The sequence below is a fragment of the Capra hircus genome, chromosome 7 (genome assembly GCF_001704415.2).
Source record: "Capra hircus breed San Clemente chromosome 7, ASM170441v1, whole genome shotgun sequence".
Classification (NCBI taxonomy): Eukaryota; Metazoa; Chordata; class Mammalia; order Artiodactyla; family Bovidae; genus Capra; species Capra hircus.
Window position 1 is genome coordinate 83,733,245 of NC_030814.1, and position 5,520 is coordinate 83,738,764.

Consider the following 5,520-nt stretch of genomic DNA (forward strand, 5'->3'; position numbering starts at 1 on the left):
CGGACAGGAAGGCCTGGTGTGCTGCGATTCATGGGGTTGCAAAGAGTCAGACACGACTAAGCAACTGAACTGAAGTGATTACCACAATAAGGTTAGTGAATATCTAACATTTCATATAGATACAAAAATTACAGAAATAGAAATGTTCTTCTTGTGTGGAGAACTCTTAGGATTTACTCTCTTAACACCTTTCATATGTAACATTCAGCACCATTAATTATATTTATCATGTTGTACATTACATCTCTTCTGTGGTTCTTTAAGAGTAATTCCCGAGGCCTGTCCCTACTCTCATTCCTACTGTCAGAGTTCCAGGAGTCATGACATTATTATAAACAAACCAAAATCCTAGTCTGAGTGAACCCCTGCTTCCTTCAATAAACTGGCCAAAGAGTTAAGTGTTCCAGTAAGTCTTTACCATGTTCTGATGAGACATCTGGAAGAAAGCAGAACTGTAACCAAAAGCAACAATGTGCAGTCCCAAACTCGGTGTTCATTCCGCTTCATTTTTAAGCAGTAGCTTAGGAAAAAAAGAGGTTTTTCACTGTTTCCTCTGGGAGTGGGAGAATATTATGAGCTTCTTGAGTCAAAATCAGTCAACAAATTGATCCCTAAACATAATTTTAGAAAGGAAAAGTAATTGCTGCTACAGATATGATACAAAAATGACTATAATAAGTGACATAACATTGTCTGATGCTTAGCAATGGTGGGATAATTAGATGACGTTTCCAGAGAGCTGCCTTTCGATTTTCCAGCTGTTGAGACCAGAGGGATTACTGAAGGTCTCTAGGAATCTTAGACACAGGACTGCATTCCTCTCTCAAATTAGCGTAATTAAATTCATTGAAGATCTATAGGTAAAAAACATTAGGTACATGCAATCAATGCTCTGAATATGGAATACAGTTAGAAAGCATGTTTATTTATGTTTCCCTCTATCCCTATAAAATGTATTCATTGGGAGTTTCTCCCTCTGTTTAGGGTAAAATAAAAACTTGGTAGTGTCAGAACTATTTTGAGCATTCTTAGGTGACAGAAATCTTAGGCAGGTGGTACATCATAAGGACATTAACCCTGAATATTCATTGGAAGGACTGATGCTGAAACTGAAGTTCCAATACTTTGGCCACCTGATGCGAAGAGCCGACTCATTGGAAAAGACCCTGATGCTAGGAAAGATTGAAGGCAGGAGGAGAAGGGGATGGCAGAGGATGAGGTGGTTGGATGGCATCACCAACTCAGTTAACGTAAATCTGAGCAAACTCCTGGAGACAGTGAAGGACAGGGAAGCCTGGTGTGCTGCAGTCCATGGGGTCACAGAGTCAGTCGGACATGGCTTAGTGACTGAACAGCCAATAGAAAAGCCTTGGTCAGCCTAAATCATCTTTAGTGCATCCATTCCTATGTTGATAATGTGGAACTTGGTTTATTTATTTATTTATTTTTAAATTTTTTTTTATTTTTTAAATTTTAAAATCTTTAATTCTTACATGCGTTCCCAAACATGAACCCCCCTCCCACCTCCCTCCCCACAACATCTCTCTGGGTCATCCCCATGCACCCGCCCCAAGCATGCTGCACCCTACGTCAGACATGGACTGGCGATTCAATTCTTACATGACAGTATACGTTAGAATTCCCATTCTCCCAAATCATCCCACCCTCTCCCTCTCCCTCTGAGTCCAAAAGTCCGTTATACACATCTGTGTCTTTTTTCCTGTCTAGCATACAGGGTCGTCATTGCCATCTTCCTAAATTCCATATATATGTTAGTATACTGTATTGGTGTTTTTCTTTCTGGCTTACTTCACTCTAAAATTACGTCTTACCGTTACCCCAGTGAGAAGCTGTGTGTAGTCAGTCAGCTGAGGAAGGAGAAGGTCTTTCTTTCCCTGCTTCTGCCAGGTTCTGATCCTTCTGGGGCTGTGGTGCAGACATTTCACAGAGACTTCCACGGGTTTGTGGGAGGCTGCACTCCTAGCTGGTATCATTCACCTGCTATTTCCTTGATTCAGGCAAATGCGCTCTCCACTTGAGCAGCCACCTGCTTCCTCAGCCCGAGGAATCAGTCTTCTCCCTCCGCTTCGCCTCTTCTGAGGCCTGCCTGTGCCCAAGGCTTTCCCCAGCCAGCCCTCTCACACGTCTGGCACACCTCTGATCCCTGAACATACACGTACCGACCCCTTCTTCCTTGGACAAGCTCGGGGCAGGAGCTGTCCTCCTTTACTGCACACCAGAAATGCTTGTAAGCTCTTCTTTCACCTGATTGTCCAGAAGGGAACTAGACCACTGTGTTCTTCCTACCCAGCGACATATATAAGGCTTTCTGATGAATTGCACTTATGTCCCTTGTTCTTGACACTACGTGACCCCAACTTTTTATTTTGGTGGGAAGTGAGAGCATATTTTTCTTTTAAAACATCCTCCAAATATCCTCTCCCCAGTCTCCAGCAATCCTTACATGATCCCGTATTTCCTTTGGAATGCAGCACCTCATGTGTCTTTGTGCCTCAGCCAACACTTTAGTTTTAACACCTTGCGAGTACATGGTGGATTTGTCTGCTTGTTTGAAATCCTAATGTCAGAAATGTGTTGTCTGGATGAAGTCCCTGCAGATCCTCCACACCTGTGATGAGCTGGCTATTCTTAAGCAAGAAGTGGTCCAAGAGAACACACTCCAGAGTCTCTGGCCAGCCTCAGTTTCTGAAGGGAACCAGTGGATTCTCTCCCTCTTAGCTCAGCAGAGCCTGAAGCTCTTGATCAGCAGCCCTAGGACACGGGCCATGTAGCTTTCAAGTTGCCTGGAGCAGGGAGGAAGGGACGCAGGGTGCCCAGACACACGAGAGGGCGATCTTGTCTATGGCCCCCTCAGCCCTGGTTGTAATGAAGATGGCAATGTCCTGTAGGGCTCCTCAGGGGACTTCTGAGCTTAGCATGCTAGAGGACTAGGAGGACTGGGAAGGGCTGGAGTAGAGAGGCCAGACACCTGTGAGGACTCAGGAGCCGGAAGGGCTGACTCTGGGCAAGGGCAGAGAGAAAGGGAGGGCACTGCTGCAGGGAAACACCACCTTACCTGAGGTCCTTCACAATGTGGCTGCTGCTGCTGCTAAGTTGCTTCAGTCGTGTCCGACTCGGTGCGACCCCATAGACGGCAGCCCACCAGGCTCCCCCGTCCCTGGGATTCTCCAGGCAAGAACACTGGAGTGGGTTGCCATTTCCTTCTCCATCACAGTGTGGACCCCTATCTATTTTATCAGTCTCATGTCCTTCACTTCCCTCCCTTTCATGCCAGCTACACAAAGCCACCTGCCATTTTCTAAATATGCCATGCCCTTCCACACTCTTTTACTTTTCACCTAATTTAAGTCTAATTTTCTGTGATGTCTTCCTGCCATGTTCCCCATCTGGCTGCTGTACCATTTTTCACATGTCTCAGCTCCAGCTCTCACAATGCCACATCGTCGCGCTTTGTTAATTTGCCTCTCTCTGCTGCCCAAGACAGTGAGTGTCTCTGAGACAAGGACTGTGCCTGATTCACTTTTATACTCCCACCACCTCCCACTGAGCTTCAGTGTTGTAAGGACTTCTGTTAGTTTTCTATCGTTGCGTAAAAAATTACAACGAACTTAGCAGCTTGAAACAACACACATTTATTATCTCATAGTGTCTGTAGATCAGATGTCTAGGCAAGGTGTGGCTGAATTCTCTAATCAAATTCTCACTGAGCTGAACCCAAGATATAAATAACCCAGGGCTGGGATTCTCACCTGGGTTTCATGGGCCTCTTCTAGACTCACTGATTGTTAACAGGATTCATCTCCTTGAAGCTGTAGGACTGATGTCATTTTTCTGCTGGCTGTTGGCCAGGTACTACTCTCAGCTCCCAGAGGCTGCCCAGTTCCTTGCCTTGTTGGCAGTTCACAACACTGGTGTCTGACTCTTTCCAGGCTGGTAGGAGCACATCTTTCTCTTTCTCTCTCTTTTTTTTTTTCACTAAGCAAATAATTTTATCTTTGTTTCAAACTTTATTCTTAGGTTTCTTCAGCTTAATTAGCTGCAAAGAATGAATTGTATATAAGCAAAAACTGAAAAGAGCTGCAGTGTCCAGGGACTTAGGATTAAAAATATTAAGAGATCTAGATTTTATCAGATCCATAAACAAAATTTTTAAAAGCAGTCATATATAAAATAGCAGCTTCCAGTAACTTCTTCAAGATTTATTTTCTTCAGAAGTTAATTCAGTTTGTTTCATTCTTGGAAACCTCATCAAAATTCTCCACAAGATCTAGAACTTCATCATCATCATCCTCTCCAGTGGAAAGTGGTGCTTTTCCATCCACAGATTGTTTGGGCAGAGCTTCAGCCAGTCTCCTTAAACTGATCAGACTGTCTGCGCCAAGTTGGTTTAAGATGCTGGGGAGAATTTCCGCCAGTTGCTTTGACTCAGCATGGCCTGTAATGGTGAAGGTGTTCGCTTCCAGAGGTGCCTGAACTTAAAGGTTGTTAAAGTCGATCACTGTTCCTTGATTTGTGAACATATTCACCTCTTCAATACCAGAGATATTGTTTACCCCTAACTTCTTTAAAGAAAACTGAAGTTTTTTGTCATCTGCTGTGGCTGTTCTATGAGCCACCTTCTTTCTGCAAGCAGCTCCTTTCCCACCAATGCGCACTTGTGCCTGCAGTTTGGTGAGTTTCTCTTGGTTCATGATAGTTTCTTTCATCTTGTTGGAGCGGAAATGGGGGTGTGCGGGGGACTAGGCTTGGCGCTCAGGTGGTCTCGGGCAGACCCGCTGAGGTTAGGCGCACACATGTGGGGACACAAGACGGCAGCTAGACAGGGAGCACATCTCTTTGATTTTATTTTCTGCAACCAGCCAGAGAGAACCAGGCTGCTTTCAATGGGCTCACCTGATTAGACCAGGGCTACCCTAGATCATCTTCCTTTTGCCCTGTAATGTAACATAATCACAGTGGGGATATTTCATCATATCCATAAGTTTCACCCATATTCAAAGGGGAGAGATTACAAGAGTAATGGTTCATTGGGGTCTTCCTAAAATTTTGCCTATCATAGGGCTCAATGAATATTTATAAAATCAAATGATGTATGTTCCAAAATGTCAGAAACACTGACATTCAATTGTAAGATTTTTTTTCCTGTTGTTACTTTGGAAGTTTTCTAAAGTTGTTTCTTAATTTGTGTTGGTCCAGAATGGTTAAGAACGCTTTATGTGAGATAACACAAGGCCCCCACCCAGGTGGTACTAAAGATTTGGGGTGTGTGGCAAAGGCCCCCACCCAGGTGGTACTAGAGATTTAGGGTGCATGGCAAGACCTAGTCTAACATCTGACTGGCTGTGTGACTTAGTTAACTTCCTGAAACTCTGAATGTCAGAGTCCTTTTCATGTATAAAATGAGGGGGGTGGATCTAAACAATGTCTAAGATTGGCCAGCTTTAAAATTCTCTAATTTCAAAGACTAACTCATAGTGATAAAATTAAAATCCAGCTAAG

At 44.0% G+C, this 5,520-nt stretch overlaps 1 pseudogene; it reads right to left on the reverse strand.

The window, feature by feature from the left end:
* LOC102174382 lies at positions 4,227-4,841 on the reverse strand (annotated as a pseudogene).